General features: G+C 46.2%; 1 protein-coding gene and 1 long non-coding RNA gene across 10 annotated transcripts in view; one reads left to right on the top strand and one right to left on the bottom strand.

Moving 5' to 3' along the window:
* Positions 1-10,678, bottom strand: part of SMARCA4 (SWI/SNF related BAF chromatin remodeling complex subunit ATPase 4) — an 88,526-nt gene extending 77,848 nt beyond the window's left edge. For 3 of the 9 annotated variants that reach the window (XM_081813049.1, XM_081813050.1, XM_081813053.1), the window contains exon 1: positions 10,469-10,671. The gene's annotated coding sequence lies outside the window, so the exon portion shown is untranslated. Of the gene's footprint in view, positions 1-10,468 lie in introns of all 9 variants that reach the window. The other 6 variants (XM_081813046.1, XM_081813041.1, XM_081813057.1 and 3 more) reach the window with 5 other exon arrangements.
* Positions 10,566-19,520, top strand: part of LOC145720333 (uncharacterized) — a 44,720-nt gene continuing 35,765 nt past the window's right edge. Inside the window, exon 1 of the long non-coding RNA XR_014143251.1 lies at positions 10,566-10,604. This is a non-coding gene — a long non-coding RNA (uncharacterized LOC145720333). The remainder of the gene's footprint in view (positions 10,605-19,520) is intronic.

Below are 19,520 nucleotides of genomic sequence, written 5' to 3'. Positions count from 1 at the left end.
AGCCAAAGGACCCCACATTTACTGTGCAGTTGCTTCCTGCTTGTCACTACTGACCCAGAAGCAACATGCAGATTAAGTCCTTCCAACCTCCTCTTCTCTTAAAGAAATGAGTAAACTGAGGCACGTAGTAAGTAACCAGGCTGGAGAATTTGCTTCCTAACTAAGCCTCCCCCCCAGGGCAAACCTTAAGTGATGCTCCTGTCCCAAAGGAACAAACTCCGGAAGTAAAGGCTGCACAAGGCAGCTTTGCCGAACTGGAGGAGGACAGAGGTTGCTGGAAGGCCACAGAGGCCCAATGCAAACAAAGACCAGCTGTCATAAGTGATGAGATCCGCCCTGCAATCAGTGGGCAGATCTGAGCAACTACAAATTATCCTTTGCCCTCTTGGATCCCACCGCCACTAACGTGGTGCTCTTATCCATCATCAAGATCCTTTTTGCCAGTCAGCCCTTCTTAAAGGGCAGGGGTGGGCTTGCCCCTCTTGAGATCTGGGGAGGGTATGGAACAGGGCACTACTGTGCTCCAGCAAGTTGCCTACTCAGGAGGGTCTGACAAGCTTGGCCAGAAATTTCAGAAGTGAGGTGGGATCTGAGGACAAAGAACAGCCCTTTTCCCAACCCCTTCTTCACTCATCACCAAACACCTCTACCTTTCCTACACAGTAAACTAAGGATTTGGCATTTTCAGCAAATTCCTTGGGTCCCTAAGGTCATCCTATCGCCTTGGGGGCTTCAAGGGGGCTTCCACTGTTCAGACCAGACTCCCAACAAGTCCCTCTATGACAAGTCACTTGGTGTCTAGGCTGGGAAAAAGAAGGTAAGTAAACACAAAACTGAAATCCATCTCAAACCAGACAGCCACACCTAAGCAGATGAGAAAAGTGAAGGACAAGGGGACAGAGGGACAAAACAGTGAAACCACTAGCACATGTATGTGGGAGCCTAATCGAGAAGTGTGTGGCCTGTGGGTCGGGTGTGTTTGGGGGCTCCACGAGGAAGGAATGGAGCCTGGGAATCCAGGTAAGCAGCCCAAAGGAATGTGATGGGAAGTAAAACTACTCTGGGGTAAGAATCAAAAACCTGACAGCTAAGACATTCAGTAAGCTGCAAGATGAAAACAGGTTCCCAGGGCCAATGGGTTTGGAGGTGACATGGCCATATCACCTTGATTTCTCCGAGAAGCACCCCAATTGCTCAACAATCAGAACCCCCACACAATCCATGCCCCATGAGGCAGCTTCATGCACACGGATATGGAGGAAGGTCCAAGATGAAGCAGAGGAAAGAAGGGAGCATCAATGTAAAGTGTGCTTGGCCCGAGCCCCACTTTGCTAAGAATAAGAACAGATACAAGTTCATTTGAACACAGAAGCCAGCCCAAAGAAAACTTGTCGAACCGTGGCTGGCGGAGGCCAGGAGCTCTCTCAGGAGGTGTATGAAGGGAACTGACACTTTCCACATCACGGAGCTCTGATGTTTTTTGTGTGTGTTTATTTTTTTACAGTAACCTTCTATTACTTTTGTAATCATATTAAAAAACAAAAACAAGAAACGCCAAAACCAACCAACCAATCTAGATCAGAAAAATACCTGGGAAATAAATACCCAGAAAAGGAAGTACATTTATGGAAATAAAAAAGATGAAAGGATGTGACGATTGCATTATTTTCTACTTTCAACTTCATTAAAATTATCATTTAAAATAGAAACATCTATTGACATTCAAATGCGGAACCAGACTGCTTGAGGAGTACGTCTAGTTTCTTCTTTCATACCACCCTTTGCTTTTCTCTTGTAAAAAAGAACAGTGGTCACAACAAGATGGATGGATCTAGAGTATTATGCTAGGTGAAATAAGTCAGTCAGAGAAAGACAAAAACCATATGATCTCACTCATAATGTGGAATTTCAGAAACAAAACAAATGAGCAAAGGGGGAAAAAAGAGAATTTAAGAAACAAAACAAATGAACAAAGAAAAAAAGGGACAAACCAAAAAACAGACTCATTAACTGTAGACAACAAACTGGTGGGGGGATGGGGGGCAATAGGTGATGGGGATTTAAAGACTACACTTACCACGATGAGCACTGAGGTAAGAGAACTGTTAAATCACTATAGTGGACACCTGAACCTAATATAACACTGTATGTCAACTATACCAGAATTAAAATTGAAAAAATGAAATAAATAAAGTTAAAATAAAAAGAACAGTGGTGGTCAGCCACTGAAGCAGGACAGACTGCTAGCAGGAAATTGGGACCCTTGAAAATCTGCTTGCTGAGATTATGGGTTGTTGGTTTGTTTGTTTTTTTTCTCCCTATCTTGCCTGAAAACCAGCATTATACTTAAATTTGGCCCCAGGAGAGCTGCAACTTCACTTTTTGGGCATGGAGAAATTTGTTCCCCTACAAGTTTCATCAATAGACACAGGTCCAGCCACGGCAGGGTACTTGGCAGGGTACTCGGACGGACCAAAGTGGCCGGGCAGGATGCCTTCAGCACAACCAGTCTTATTTGTTACATTAAAACTACAAAATGAGGTTTCCCCCCAGTACTCTACTAGGAAAACTGTTCCTACCTGACCAGACCTGGCACACTGGTCTGTGAACCTGGAAGGATGTGTGGGATGAGGCATCTGCTGTTTTAGGGAACACGTGGAAATAGCTTATTCCTGACACAGTGCTTCCCCAACACTAGCTGTTCCATGCTGGCTGCTGAGCATTTTCCTTGCAATATAATTAAGTAGTAAAACCTTGCCCTACATTTATTTTTTTTTTTTTTAAGATTTTATTTATTTGACAGAGAGACACAGCAAGAGAGCGAACACAAGCAGGAGGAGTGGGAGAGGGAGAAGCAGGCTTCCCGCCGAGCAGGGAGCCCAATGCGGGGCTTGATCCCAGGACCCTGGGATCATGACCCTAGCAGAAGGCAGACGCTTAATGACTGAGCCACCCAGGCGCCCCCTTGCCCTACATTTAAAAAGGAATACACCTCAGAAACAAAAAAACCATGTCACGATAATTAATTACAATGTCTTATCGGGTGGACGCACTGAGTCTGTCCGTTACCAAGTACAGTAGTTCCTCCCGCCCCCCCTTTCCCATGCAGGTTTCGCTTTCCAGTTTCAGTTACCCATAGTCAGCCCTGGTCCGCGCGCAGATGATCCTCCTGCTGAGTTTCGCCAGAAAATCAATAGTAGCTTAACACTACGTCACAACGCCCACCTCACTCACTTCATCTCATCTCACTAGCATTTTACCATCTCACATCATCACAAGAAGGGCAAGCAAGTACAGTACAATAAGGTGCTCTCAGAGAGAAAGAGAACACCCATGCAACTTTTATTACACTATTACTGTCATAATTGTTCCATTTTATTATTAGTTGCTGTTAACCTTAAAAATAAAACTGTCAGGGGTGCCTGGGTGGCTCAATCAGTTAAGCAACTGCCTTCGGCTCAGGTCATGATCTCAGGGTCCTGAGCAGGGTGTCGGCTTCTCCCTCTCCCCCTCCCTCTACCCCTCCCCCGGCTCCTGTGTGCCCACGTGTGCACGGGCTCTTCCTCTCTCAAATAAATAAAATCTTCCAAAAAAAAAAAAAGTCAGTTAATTTACCTGTAAAAATGCATTCATTCGGGAGTAACAGAGAACTACATCTGGGACAAGCAACTATGGCAAAACCAAAGGCAAGTAAGTCCAGAGAACAAAGAATGCTCTTTTACGGAAGGAAAAGGGAAAAGTCAGGAGGGCTGTTATAAATAAGAAGTCCACTGGAGTAAACAGGGAGTCTGAAATGCAGTAGCGTTTCACTGGCTGAGTTATGACAGTCTCATTGGTTGGGCTGTTGCTGGGGCAGAAGAAAAACCTTTCCCTCAGCTGGGGTAGTAAAGTACTATGACCTGCAAGGTGACTTGTTAGGTAGGTCTTTTCCTGTTGGGTCTGCAATTGATGACGAGTGGTAGGGTTTGAGGGCTCCTCCTTCTGTCCTCCCGATACCATTTAAATGAGGTTTCCTATTATTAATGTTCACATTGTTAATCTTACTGTGCCTCATTTATAAATTAAATTTTACTCCAAACTAATGATGTAATGTATGGGGATTAACATATGAATAAAAAAATAAAATAAAATAATAATAAAAAAATTTTACTCCAGGTATGTATCTATAGGAAAAACAGTATAGATCGGGTTCAGTACTATTCATGGTTTCAGGCATCCACTGGGGGTCTTGGAATAAATCCCCCACAGATAAGGGGGTCTACTGTATTATTTTTAGTACTGGGAATTATGTATCATTTTATTCATTGGAATCCACACATCCTGCCCTTTAAAAAAAAAATTTTCATTCACTTGAAAACCACTGAAGAGGACCTCCTTATCTACAACACACCAGAAGATGTGAACACATGACGAGAAGCCGGTTCTCTGCCCTTGGGGAGTTCATGCTCTAATCCAGCAGGGAGATGCAGGGTCTCCACTGAGAGAATTCAAACACTATCCCATCTATCCACTAGATGGGCGTTTTCCAAACTCTTCTGAACATGACCTGGAGTCATGACATGACCCAGAAAAGACACATCAAGTAAATCCAACCAGCTTTACAAATCTATCCTGACTGTGCTCCCCATTTAACACAGATAGACTCTCTTCTTCTTTCTGAGGCTGGTCAAGCCCCACTGGATGGATGTCGTGGTCTACTACTGCGGGGTCTGTTGAGGTACCTGCTATATATTCAACGCTGAGAACAACACATAACCTGTGGACAGGGTGGGAGAGAAGTCCTCCACAATAGGGGCGTACAAAATGCAAGAATTGCCAGGGAGGCATGGTGCCCACACCCACCCAGTTTCACTTGTGACAGGCCCTCCCAGCCACCTCAAATACTGACTGAGAACCAACTCTGTGCTGAGCAGGGTACCAGGTATTGGGAATGCAGCAGCCAACAAAATCCCTGCCTCATGGAACTGACAACTGAGTGACAGAGGCAAGCACACAAATAAATATGACATGATGTTCCTCGGGTGGGGGGCAGAGGGGGGGAGAGATGCCATGAACTTGTACTATGAAAAAATAAGCAGGGGGGCGCCTGGGTGGCTCAGTTGTTAAGTGTCTGCCTTCAGCTCAGGTCATGATTCCAGGGTCCTGGGATGGAGCCCCGCATCGGGCTCCCTGCTCTGCGGGAAACCTGCTTCTCCCTCTCCCACTCCCCCTGCTTGTGTTCCCTCTCTCGCTATGTCTCTCTCTGTCAAATAAATAAATAAAATCTTAAAAAAAAAAAAAAAAAACAAGCAGAGTTAACAAGCTGACAGGAATTACTCTTTCAATCATGGTGACCAGGGATGGTTTTAGGGAGGGGATAAATCTAAGCAGAGACCTGAAGTGGAATGGGAGCCAGTGGCTATTGAAGGACACAGGGACCAGCAAGTACAAAGGCCCTGGTATGGGATTGTGCTAGATTAGAGCAGGAAAGGGGGATGTAGCAGCAGATGAAGTCAGAGATGGGTGGGGAGGGCAGATCACAGGCCTTGAGGGCAAGCAGTGAGGAGGTAGAAGTCTACTGTAGGTGCAAGGGGAAACCGCTGGAATGTTCTGGGCAGGGCGGTGACATGGTCTGATGATGGTTTTAGAAGATTTCTCTGGACATGCTGATGAATAGATGTAAGGTTAAAAGAATGAAAGGAGTCAATGATGACCAAGGTAACCAACAGAGCTTCAACCAGCAAATGCCCTTTGAAATATAAAAGGTGTCCCTTCCGTGGGGTTGACCAGCCTTGGAGCCAGATTTGGCAAAGCCAGCCAGGCTGGATTTCAGCTCCAACTTGCCTCCCTTGGTTCAGTATCGGTGACTGGAGGTGCCAACTGGGGAGACTGTGGGGTAAGAGGGGGTTGGAGGGAGGAACAGGAGGGAACGGGGTTTTCTGCTCAGGGAGGTTAAGTTATTGGTCTAACATCACACAGGAAGTAGAGTCCTCCCTCAAGTCTGTCTGACTCCAGGCTTGAGTAACTGATTTAGGCTGAGGATCAAAAGGCAAAGTGCAGGCAAAGAGAAGCACTCTGACAGGCAGGGGTATCCAGGGTGTGTTCCCGGGAGGCAGGCATGGGTGTTCAGCACAACAGCAGACTAGGCTGTGATCAAAGACACGACTGGCAGTCATCAGGCCCAGATGCAGCTCCCAGGGCACAACAAGTGGACCCCTGGGCTTCAGTGTCACCATTAAGAAGAGACCATCCACCATTCTACTTTAGTGGGACTTTTGGTGCAAGTCAGGATGACCCACATCAAACCCCATCCCCTCTGTAACAGGTGAGGCAGCAACTGCCACGCAGCCACCTGCTTCCTGAGCCAGTGGGGCATGACTTACCAGCGAAAAGAGAACTTAAACCATCCCAAGGAGCCATTTTAAAGCCCACCGCTACTAAATACAGGGTCCATCCTCCTTTCATCTCACACTGGGCTGGTGAACTTCACATTGAGCAAAACCCAGACTATTCCCAGTAATAAGTATCCACATGCACAAATAAAGACATGCCTCCTTTATAACAAAGTAACAGTCCCAAAGGGAAACACTGGAGTACCAGTCTAGTCCCAAAGGCTTGGAAGAGGCCTGGGCTGGTTTATGCCCTGCTAACAGTTACCTGTTTTCTAAAGAAAGCCCCTTCTCTAAGGGAATTGAGAGGGAAATCAATGCATCCCTTCGGTTCTCTCTGCCCCTATGAAATCCAACTGCCCAGCAAACCCAGCTACATCTGGCACTACCCTCAAGCGCCTTTCCCTTACATGAAGATGATTCGTGGCCAAATTTCTCATGCCCATCAAATCCATGTCCTGAAAAATTAGTATGATCAGCATGCAGTTAACAGAAAACTCCAATCATATTAATGAGCCTTATACTTTTTTTTTTTTAAGATTTTATTTATTTATTTGACAGAGAGAGACAGCGCGAGAGAGGGATCACAAGCAGGGGGAGTGGAAGAGGGAGAAGCAGGCTTCCCGCGGAGCAGGGAGCCCGATGCGGGGCTCGATCCCAGGACCCTGGGATCATGACCTGAGCCGAAGGCAGACATTTAACGACTGAGCCACCCAAGGCGCCCCTGAGCCTTATACTTCTTAGGGATGATCTCCTTAAGGTTGACAGCAATGGCAGCTCCATTTGGCCTCAGACTCGATTCTGATGTGTTCCCCCTCAGACATTTCCCCCCAATATTCCAGCAGCTGTTCCTTCCCTTTTATAGGTTTTGCACATGCCTTTAATTTTTTATTTATTTTTGAAGGTTTTACTTGTTTGTTTGGGGGGGGGCAGAGGGAGAGGGAGAGAGAGAGAGAGAATCTCAGGCAGACTCCTTGCTGAGCGAAAAGCCCCATGCTCAATCTTACAACCCTGAGATCATGACCGGAGCTGAAACCAAGAGCCAGACACATAACCGACTGAGCCACTCAGGGGCCGTAATTTTTTTAAAATTCCAATTCTCTCTGTTCCAATCAATGTTACAAGTTACAAGGAAATATGTGAGATGGGAAACAAACATTTGATATTTTCCAAAACCCATGCCACCAAACACATTTCCTTCTTTCCAGTGCATTATGGTGAAAGTGCAAGCTTACAATTTCTAAATTGTTAAAAACAAAATAGAAGAATTGATTCCTTTGCTACTACTTTGAAAACATACAGAACTATTACAGCAAGGCAAAAATATATTCTGTATTTCAACCTGCCAGGATGTTGTAGGAATCCTAATAAATGACACTAGCTACCAACTGTTCAGCACTGTGTGCCAGGCGCCGTTCTAAGCACTTTACAGTTGTCATTGTTGTTTAGACCTTGCAACAATCCTCATAGTTGGGTACCATTACTATCCTCCTTTGCAACTAAGGAGAGGGATATGATCAAATGAGAACAGGGGCCCTGTCTGCCTGTTCCCGGCTGAATCCCCAGCCCCCATCAGGGCCTGGCTCCTGGTAGGCTCTCAATGCCCACCTATTCGAATGGGTAATGTGAGGTTGGGCCTTTTCTTGCACAACACTGGGGGCGCCATTCATGTGTGAATGGGTCCCTCTGTTCCATGGCAGCCTAAATGACTGAAGCCAAAATTGGTTGACACATCTGAGGATTCGCTAAATGCCAGGAACTGTCACCTCCATTTCTCTAAGGCATCAAGAGGGAAAGTGGTAAAGCCAGAATTCGAACCCAGAAGGTTGAATAGAGCCGTTGGTGAAGAAATATCCCTAAATGTCAGCTTCTTCACTGGCAGAATGTTGTTCTCACCCAATACACCTAATCCCTCCCACATCCCATAAACAGCTAAGACAAGTGGCTGGTCTAGGGCTAACTCCAGTGTTTTGAGGGTCCAAAAGGAATGACAAAGGTACGTGGCACATGGAGGAGCATTTATTATTGTCATAATTATATGTGAATTGATTTTAAATTAGAACATATATATAACCAGCACATCAAACCTGAGCTTCCTGAGATACAGGATGACTCCAAATTATGTTTTTCACTCTTTAAATAATTGACTTACATATATACACATACATACGTATAAAGAACATTAACTCCAATAAATTGAGTGCGTACTATAAGCCGGGCACTACAGTGTGTTAAACAGCTTCCCATGTTATTTTCAACCCTTACAACAACTGAGGTAGCACCGCTGTCATACCTGTTTCACAAGTTGGGGGGACCTACTGGTAAATGCTTGCTCGAGGTCAAGCTAGGATTTAGAAGGCTGGGTGTGAATTCAGGAGATCTGATTCTAGAATTAGCAGTCCTCACCACCACACATACCAACCACCACCCCACACCCTCATTCCCAGGGGACAATGGCCTGGAAAGTTAAAAAACCAACAAGAGCAACTAACACTTATTGCTTACAACTCAAGCCCAGTCCTGTGCCAAGCATTTCACCCATATACTTGCTCCATCCCCCCAAGGAGTCTCCTCATTCATTCCACAAATGTTCCCTAAAGACTTACTATGGGCCAGACCCAGGGTACACTCCAGGAGACCAAGCAGACATGACCCCTGCTCTGATGGCCCTCAGAGAAGAATGGACGAGTAATTACACACTGGGGTTAACTGCTACACAGGAAAGGATCAAGGTGATACGCGAGTGTAGCAGTGGGGAGCAATGACTGGTCCAGGTGGTCACATGCAAGCCTGGACATCCTCCCTGAGTCTGAGAAAAGGTCCCCTCTTCCACACAACTCCCTCATCTCTGGCTCCCATTGCTCCCCTGTGCATCCACGGTGTTCCTCTCACAGGAAGGGTAATGAGGATTACATGATAGGCCACAGGGAGTTGTTCCCCACATTTACCATCTGTTCCCCTACAAGACTAGAGAGGCTCCTCGGAGCATCCAACCACCAACCATCTAACACCCAGTAGGGACTCAACAAATATTTGGGGAGATTGGGCCTGCCGGTAACAATGGTACTTTCCACTTGCCAGGAACCATTTTACAGGTTTTACCAACTCCCCTTGTGGCATTATTCCCATTTCACAAACGAGGAAACGAAGAAGTTCAGAGAGATTAAGCTATTTATCTAAGGTCACACAGCTAGGTGACAGACAGCCCAGGGAATCAAACTCCATTCCGGTCTGGCAATTCAAACTGAAAACTTGTTTCAAATTCCTAGGAAGTGGCTCTTGCACTTATTCCCTAGTTTCCCCAAGGATTCACTGGGGGGAGGGGGAATCAAGACGGGTGTCTTCGAGACCAGAACAAACACTCTCCGAAAGGCCCACGTTTTAAATAAAAGCCTTCATCTGGAAAATCAACTGGAGGCGAAAGGATGCAAAACAAAAACAATGGTTTCAACAGCAAACAGTTCTGCCCGTTCTCCCCCACTTGTTCTAGACTCCCCACTTCAGGGCAAACATTTTGAAGTCACCACTTGCAAGGAACTGGGGAGTTACTTACTTTTCTTTGAAAATCTAGAATACGTGATTTTTTTAAATAAAATTTTAGGTCGGTTAACCCAAAGGGACTGCTAATTCTCGTTTCCAGGCGACAGTGAACTCATCTGGGGTTTTTCCTACTGAGCCCCGACCGCAGCCTCCCCAAAAAGACAACATTCGGGTCGGACCCGTTACAACGCAGCCTGAAAAGCCCCGACGCCTTGCTATTGTTGCTGCCGCGACGGGCACAGCAACCCGGGGCCGGGACCCCGGCCCGCCGAGCAGGCGGAGAGCTTTGTCCGGCGACCCCGGCGGGAGCGCGCGCGCGGCCTCCACGCGGCCCGGGCCCCCACCCCACGGCCCGCGGATGCTGTAGCCGCCGCGGCCTCGCTACACTGTGGCCTTCCCCGCGCGCGCGGTGCCGGCCAGGCTTCTTGACCCTCGGGCGCCGCCGTACCCCAGCCCCGCTCTGGGCGCCGGCGGCCCCCTCCCCCCTCGGCGCCCCGGCTCCATTCAAACCGTCCTCCCAAGCCCCGCGCCGCGCTCCCCCCGCGGCCCGCGTTCCTTACCGAGAGCCGCCGGCGCCGTCGCCTTCCCGGCGCCGCCCCCGCCCCTCCGCGCGGGGCCGGGGGCAGAGTGGGCGTCTCGCCTCTCCTCACGAAACAAAGAAGCCGCCGCCGCCGCCGCCGCCGCCGCCGAGTGAGGGTAAGTCTCGCGCGCGCGCCCGCCCGTCTCGGCCCCCCCCCACGCCGCCCGCGCACCCGCTGCGCGCGCACCCGCCGACTCCCCTTCCCCCCCGCAGTCGGCTTGTCCCGCTTCCGCCGCCCGCCCGGCCTCGTGCGCGCGCCCGTCCGCCCTTCCGCTCCCAGTGCGCGTGCGCGTCCGCTCGGGGCCTCGGGGAGGTGGGCGGGACGAGAGAGAGCTGGCTCTCCTGATGTACCACCCCACTCAGTCCGGGAAGGTCTTGCTCATGCGCACCGGGGTCTTCGTCCTCACGCTGCGTCCCCACGCTGCCGAGCATGCGCAGGGCGGGCGCCACTGCGGCGGTCGCGGTGGTGGTTCTCGCGGCTGCTACGGGAGGTTGGGGGATGGGATGGAATGGCGGCGGGGTCTGCGGGGAAGGGGTGGCCGAGGGTCCTTGAGACTCGAAAGTGAAGACCCGAGGCCGTGCGTAAGGGCGGGAGGCGAGCAGGCTGGACTGGGGCTGAGACTAGGCGGCCCCTGGACCAAGGGCGGGTCTGGGAGCTGCTTTTATTTATTTATGGTCGGGGGATGGCGGGGTCTCTTGGGCAAGGCCAGGTGGGCCTCGATCGTGGCCGCCTTTTCTTTAGTACTCACCCAGTACTATTAGTTTGGCAAATTTTTTTTGACCTGCTGCTGAGCCGCAGACGCAAGTGCTGTGGCACCGCACAGACGAAACAACCATGTCAACCGTTGTGGAGTTTGGCTAGGAACGCAAGCAAGAGGCAAAAGAAAGAAGTAAAATATATTGTGTTGAGATGGAAACATGGACAGTCGCGGGAATTTTAAGTGGGGCAGCCAGAGAAGGCATCACTGGGAAGATGTTTGAGTCAAAAGGTGAAAGCAGCGAGGGACAGATTCTTGTTCTAAGTATGAAGGCCCTGAGCCCCTAGGCCGCTTCTCTGTGTTTTGAAAGTGCCACATCCTTTAGTCCTGCAAGTGGACAAGTGCTCCCCTAAGTTAGGGCCCACAGCCTGTGGCTGTCCTTATTCCTGCCTCTCAGGCCTGCTCTTCCTCATTTTCAGGTCTCAGCTGACAAACCACCTCAAGCCTCTCCTCCTTTTGATCACTGCTTCCTTTTCCTTCACATTTCTTGGATGCCCGGTTTTATTGTCTTCCTCCTCTCAAATTAATGGCAAAGTTGTTACCGATTCTAGTCACTAGTGTTCCCAGCATCTACAGCTACATAAACGATGCATCATGTGGTGCTCTCCACTACATACATGATACTTTAATTTTTTTATTGGAAGAGTAATAACAGATTAAATGTGTATCATACCTGCATCAGCTCGTTCTTCTTTCCGAGCCACTTGCAGTAGAGGGTAGACAGTGAGATCTCATGCTGGAGGCAGAAAAGACCTGGGTTTGAAACCTGACTCCATGGTCAGTAGCTGGGTGATGCCAGGAAAATTGGACTGGTCTACACTTTCCTTCTCTTCACCTGTGCACTGGAAACAATAACGACACTCACCTCCACAGACTGGTTATGAGGAATCTATGAAAGCAGGCCACCTGGAAGTTTTCTGAACCTTAGCTCATAATATTGAGTAACGCACAGTAGATGGGCAAGTGGGGTCTGAACCTCAGTATCTCTCCCTCAGGTAGTATTTCTTAAGTGTCCTTGACATGCTAAACACTGAGCTGGTCCTGGCCTCCAGTGGTGCACTGAGCAGACAGTGTTCCTGCTCATGGTGTGGACTGTCCATGAGCTCAGTTGACTGTCTCCCATGTTTTTCAGCTAATACGTGATAGGAAAATGTAAGTGCAATGGAAGAAAAGCCCAGGGTGCAATGAGATCATAACATGGGGCACTCCTGGGGTTGAGGAGTCAGATCTTTTGAAGGAAGAGGCACTTAGGCCAAGTCCCAAAGGATGAGCAAGAGCAGGGAGAAGGAGGGTACTGCGTAGAGGAAACAGGATATACCAAGACCGTGAAGAAAAGAATGTAGGAACAGAAAGGCCCATTTGGCTGAGAGGGAGGTCAGCAACATTGGGCAGGGAGGGCCTTGTCAGTTGTGGTGAGGATCTTTAGCTTTTCCTGGAGCACAGTGGGAAGCAATTAAAAGGCTTTAATCAGGAGATTCCCATAGTTGCTCATACTGCAGGGTGGCCCCTGGGCTGAAGGAGAAGGACAGGAAGTGATGAGTCCCTTTAGGCCATTGCCATGGCCCAGGGTGGAGAGGACGGTGGCCTACACTAGAGTGAAGGTGGTAGAAGTAAAGTTGGAGGAAGTTGGAGGTAGAATGGATAGAAACGGAAGGAATAGACCTGAGAGGTGAGAGTGTGAACAGCTCTCTCTGCAGGTGAGACAATGGGGACATGGGAATGGTGGCAAGGGAGGAGCAAGAGTCCTGCTTTAAGGACAAGATGTCCGTTGGGAACAATTTTATAGGCCAGTGCTCCATGGCTGTACATTGGAATCCCAGCTTGAGCAAAACTGGTGCCTTTGGCACTTAGGTCTATGATACATTTTAAGTTAATTTTTGTGTATGGCATGAGGTAAGATTGAAGTTCACTGTTTTCTGTAGGGATATTTAGTTGTTCCAGCACCAGTCCTGAAATTGTCTGCTCCCACCCTGAATTACCTTGGCACTTTTGTCAAAAATCAATTCACTGTTTAAGTGTGAGTCTGACTCTGGACTCCATATTCTGTTATTGATTGATAGGTCTACCCTTGAGCTAAGACCACACTGTCTTGATAACTGTAGCTTTATAATAAATCTTGAAATCTGGTATTCCTCCTACTTTGTTCTTTTTTAATAAAATTGTTTTGGTTACTCTAGGTCCTTTGCATTTCTGTGTAAATTTTAGAATCAGCTTATCAATTTCTACCAAAAACTGCTGGGATTTTGATTGGGATTGCATTGAATCTATAGACCAATTTGGGGAGAATTGTTCTCTTAATAATATTAAATCTTACAATCCATAAACATAGTGTATCTGTTTATTTAGGTCTTCTCTAATTTCTCTTTGCTCTTTTCAGGCCTTTCCTACTCCCCTGAAATGACTCTTTTCAAGGTCACAGGCCTGTTGCTGTATGCAGGAGTCCATTCTCCTCTTCACTTTCCTTGACCTGTTGGCAACAGTTGACATTACCTCCTTAGAAACTTCTATTCACTTGGCTTCCAGTGCACCATACACTCCTGGGTTTCTTCCCATCCCATCATCTGCTCCTTCCCAGGCTCCTTTATAGCTTCCTCTTCTTCACACTGACCTCTTAATAGTGAACTACCTCAGGACTTGGTCCCCTATCTATATTCACCCTCTTAGCTTCCAGTCTTGCCGACCTTAAAAAACCATCTACATCCTAGGTATTTAACCCAAAGGAGTAGAAAACAGGTATGTGAACAAATCCCTATAAAAGCTAAATGTTGGAAACAGTCCAAATATCCATTAACAGATGAAAGGATAGACTGTGGTATACACATTCAATGGAATATTCAGCCACAAAAAGGAATGAAGTCCTAATACATGCTACATGGTGGATAGGCCTTGAAACCATGCTAAGTGAAAGAAGTCAGATGCACAAGGCCACATATTGTGAGTCTGTTTCAAATGCCCAGAATAGGCAAAACCGTACAGACAGAAAGCAGATGGCCCAGGAGCTGGAGCAGGAGACAGGGAGTAACTGCTTAATTGGTTCAGGGTTTTATTTGGGGAGGATGAAAATATTTTGGAACTAGAGGTAGCACTTATACAACATTGTGAATGTACTAAATACCACTGAATCGTTCATTTTATTTATTTTTTTTTAATTTTTAAGATTTTTTATTTATTTGCGAGAGAGAGAATGAGAGACAGAGAGCATGAGAGGGAGGAGGGTCAGAGGGAGAAGCAGACTCCCTGCTGAGCAGGGAGCCTGATGTGGGACTCGATCCCGGGACTCCAGGATCATGACCTGAGCCGAAGGCAGTCGCTTAACCAACTGAGCCACCCAGGTGCCCTGAATCGTTCATTTTAAAATGTTTAATTTTGTTATATGAACCTCACCTGAAGTTTTTAAAAAAATTAACATGCTGATGGTTCCCAAATGTTTATCTCTTGCCTGGACCTTTCTCTTGAGCTCTAGAAAACTGCCTCCCAGACACCATCACTGGATATTTAATAGGAGTTAAATTTCCATCACATCCCTCTTTTGCTCAAAACCTCCAATGGCTCCCATCTTGCTAAGAATAAAAGGCAAAGACCATCAAGAGAATGAGAAGATGAGCCATAGAGTAGAAGAAAACATTTGGAAACACACATCTGGTAGAAGATTGTTATCCAGGCACGCCTGGCTGGCTCAGTCAGTAGAGCCTACAACTCTTGATCTCAGGGTTATAAGTTCCAGCTCCGGGAGCTGCACATTTGGTGTAGGGATTACTTAAAAATAAAATGTTAGAAAAAAGAAGACTATTATCTAAAATACAAAGTCCTAAAACTCCCACAATAAGAAAATGAACAACTCAGTTAAAAAATGGACAAACCTGAACAGACAGCCTCATCAAAAATCTATGGATGTCAAATAAGCATATGAAAAGATTTTCAACTGCCATTAAGGAATTGCAAATCAAAGCACCAATGACATACTGCCCCACACCTATTAGAATAGGGTATGTCCAACTTGGAAAACACCAAATGCCGGCAAGGATATGGAGTAACAAGAACTCTCATTCTTTGCTGGTATGAATGGAAAATAGTACAGCTACTTTGAAAGATAGTTTGGCAGTTTCTTGTAAAACGAAACACTTCTATAGGACACAGCATTCGCACACCTTGATAATTACTCAAAGGAGCTGAAAACTTATGTCCGCATGAAGACCTGCACAGGAATGTTTATAACAGCTTTATTCATAGTTGTCAAAATTGGAAGCAACCAAGATGTCCTTCAGCAGGTGAATAGATAAACTGCGGTCCATCCAGACAATGGAATACTAGTGTTAAAAAGAGATGAGCTGGGGCACCTGGGTGGCTCAGTCTGTTAAGCGTCTGCTTTTGGCTGAGGTCATGATCTCAGGACCCTGGGATCGCAGGGAGCCTGCTTCTCCCTCTCCCTCTCCCTCTGCCGCTTCCCCTGATTGTGCTCTTTCCTTCTCTCTCTGTCAAATAAATAAAATCTTTAAAATATATATACAAACAAAAAGCCAAAGTCAGGCATCACCAGGGGCTACCAGGCCTTTGCTCCCTCCCTGTCTGCTCATTCCACTTCACCATGGGCCTCCTCATTCTCTGTTCTTCAAGTCTGGCACGTTCCTGCCCTAGAGCTTTGCCCATATGCTCCTGACCCCTGCATGGCCCCCTCTCCCAGTGGCTCCATGTGATGTTGCCAATGCCCCCTCCTTCATTCCGGGTTTATTTTTCTCCACGGTCCTGATACCCCATGCTGGAACATGAGCTTTGTGTCTCTCTCTATCACCCATACATCCCCTGGGTTACAAGATGCTTCCTGAGGCCTCAGTTTTACACCCCCACCTCAGATGCAAGTAGGGAGAATGACCTTGGCTAGAGTCACGTTGTTAGGCTATACCCTTCAGCTCACGTGTCCTTGGCCAAGTCACCTTCCTTATCTGCCCCTACTGCCTTCCCAGGTGGGAAGGATGGTGTGAGGTGTGTGGGGAAGGGTGTGCTGTGAATGTGAGGAGATGCATAAGAGACCAGGTGTTTGCAGCCTCACTCCCTGAGTGGAAAAACAAAACTCCCAGTTGGTTTTAGCAACCTCAGAGACTGTAGGTTCATGTCTACATCTTTGTGAATCTCTTGCTAGTAATAGGTGTCAGTTTCTTATACTTTTCATGTGCCTCAGAGGATATGTTAGGGTTTTCCAGAGATACTATTGATAATATATATATAAAGATATATATATACATATATATTTGTTCTCTTGATTTTGTTGTATACACATATAGGCATACCTCCTTTTATTGCACTTTTATAAGTTAAAGGTTTGTGGCAACCCTGTGCTGAGCAAGTCTATCAGTATCATTTTTCCAATAACATTTGCTCACTTCATGTCTCAATGTCATATTTCAGTAATTCTCACAATATTTCAAACTTTTTCATTATTTTTATATTTGTTCTGTGATCAGTAATTATTCACTGAAAGCTCAGATGATGGTTAGCGTTTTTTAGCAGTGAAGTGTTAATTAAGGTATGTACGTTGGAGTTTTTTAGACATAATGGTATTACACGCTTAATAGACTAAACTATAGTACAAACATACTTTTATATGTACTAGGAAACAAAAAAATCCATTGGCTCTTTTTACTGTGATACACACTTTATTGTAGTGGTCTGGAACTGAACCCACAACATCTCTAAGGTATGCCTGTGTGTGTGTGTGTGTGTATGTGTGTGTGTATAAAAGAGGGAGAGAGAAGGGGGAAGAATTATTTTGAGGAATTGGCTCACGTAATTGTAGGGGCTGGCAAGTCACAATATAATCTGTTATGTATATATCACATTATCCATTCAGCTGTTGATGGACAATCGGGTTGCTTTCACATCTTGTCTATTGTAAGTAAGGCTGCTATGAAGAGGGGCGCCTGGGTGGCTCAGTCGGCTAAGCAGCTGCCTTCGGCTCAGGTCATGATCCTGGGGTCCAGGGATCAAGCCCCACGTCCAGCTCCCTGCTCAGCGGAGAGCCTGCTTCTCCCTCTCCCTCTGCCTGCCACTCTGCCTACTTGTGCTATCTATCTATCTGTCAAATAAATATATAAAATCTTTAAGAAGAAAAAAAAAAGGCTGCTATGAACATAGGTGAGCAAATATCTGTTTGAGTCTCCAGTGGTAATCTATTGCAAACCAATAGTATAATTATAGTATACATATATGCATATACATATACATAAGTATACGTAAACATCTTTATGTATAGACGTGTGTGTATATATATGTGTAAACATACACATATAATATTTTATATACACACACACAGCCAACAGGTTGGATTCAGAGAGGAGTAGATGTTGCAGTCTTGACTCGGAATTCTACAGGGCAGCAGTCTAGAAACTTGAGGATTTCTATGCAACAGTCTTAAAGAGAATTTCTTTTTTTTTTTTTAAGATCATTTATTTATTTTAGAGGGAGTGCACAAGCAGGAGGGGCAGAGAGAAGGAGAGAGAATCTCAAGCGGACTCCATGCTGAGCATGGAACCCAAAGTAGGGCTTGATCTCATGACCCTGAGAGTAGGACCTGAGCTGAAACCAAGAGTCGGATGCTTAACCAACTGAGCCACCCAGGCACACTGAGAATGTTCTCTTTTCTGGGAAACCTCAATCATTGCTCTTAAGACCTTCAACTAGGGCACCTGATGGCCCCGGTTAAGCATCTGCCTTTGGCTCAGGTAATGGTCCCAGGGTCCTAGGATCCTAGGTCCCAGGGTCCTAGGATTGAGCCCCACATCAAGGTCCCTGCTCTGCAGGGAGCCTGCTTCTCCCTCTCCCTCTGCCTGCCACTCCCCCTGCTTGTGTTCTCTCTCTGTCAAATAAACAAATAAAATCTTTAAAAAATAATAATAAATGTTAATAATATCTAAAATAATATCTCCACAGCAACATCTAGACTGGTGTTTGACCAAACAACGAGGTGCCATGGCCTAGCCAAGTTTATACATAAAATTAACCATTACAGAGAAAAACAGACATGCACCTTCTGACTCAACATCAAGGACTTGAATTATAAAGGTTACCAAGTCCAGTATACATCTTCTTCAGTTGCCACTGTAAAGTGAATAATTTTTCAGTAATCTGTTCAGACCTTCCTTGGAACATGAAATTGCTTATTTATTCACCAAACATGTATTTATTCCTCAAACATGACCTACTGCCCTGAAAAATAAGCCACACAAGAAAGCAATTTCCCCAGATTTCCCCAGATCAAGCAGTGAGATGTGTGGTGTGGAAAACAGGAAGCAGTCCTTCCAAGTTACAAACCCAGGGCAGTATATTTCTTTTAGCAGGCAGCCCTGGTTTTAACTCAGCCAATAACTAGCATGGAATGTTATGCTTTCACTAAATTATGCCACTTCCAGTGGATACCTAACTACCCACATTTGTCAGAATCTTATTGTTGTTTTATTCTAGTTATAGTATGTTTTATTTGAGGTTGACTTTACTAAACTTTTTTGAACTATTGTACTTTGGGCTTCCATCAGAAGTCATCAATTTTACATATGTATACATATGACATGTGTATATATATCACATAAAATTGGGGTTAGGTTTGAAATATTTAGACATTTCACCACAAAGGATATCCAGATGGCAAATAAGCACATGAAGGGGCGCCTGGGTGGCTCAGTCAGTTAAGTGGCTGCCTTCGGCGTGGGTCATGATCCCAGGGTCCTAGGATCGAGCCCTGCATTGGGCTCCCTGCTCGGCGGAGAGCCTGCTTCTCCCTCTCCCTCTGCCTGCTGCTCTGCCTACTTGTGCTCTCTCTCTATCTCTGTTAAATAAATAAATAAAAATCTTTAAAAAAAAATAAGCACATAAAAAGATGTTTAGTTAGTATCATTTGCCATTAAGGAAATGTAAATTAAAACCACCCTGAGAAATCACTACCACCTATCAGAATGGCTAAAATGAGAATTAATGGGGCACCTGGGTGGCTCAGTCGGTTAGGCGACTGCCTTCGGCTCAGGTCATGGTTCCAGGGTCCTGGGATCGAGCCCTGCATTGGGCTCCCTACTTGGCAGGAAGCCTGCTTCTCCCTCTCCCACTCCCCCTGCTTGTGTTCCCTCTCTTGCTGTCTCTCTCTCTCTCTCTCTCTATCAATTAAATAAATAAAATCTTTAAAAAATAAAATAAAATGAGAATTAATAACAACACCAAATGCTGGTGAGGATGTGGAAAAACTGGAACACATCGGAATACACATGGACCTTATTGCAGGTGGAGATGTAA

This window comes from Leptonychotes weddellii, chromosome 1 (genome assembly GCF_054177405.1).
Source record: "Leptonychotes weddellii isolate Sample4059 chromosome 1, ASM5417740v2, whole genome shotgun sequence".
Taxonomy (NCBI): Eukaryota; Metazoa; Chordata; class Mammalia; order Carnivora; family Phocidae; genus Leptonychotes; species Leptonychotes weddellii.
Note: the sequence above shows the minus strand (reverse complement) of the source record. Positions and strands in the feature narration are given on the sequence as shown.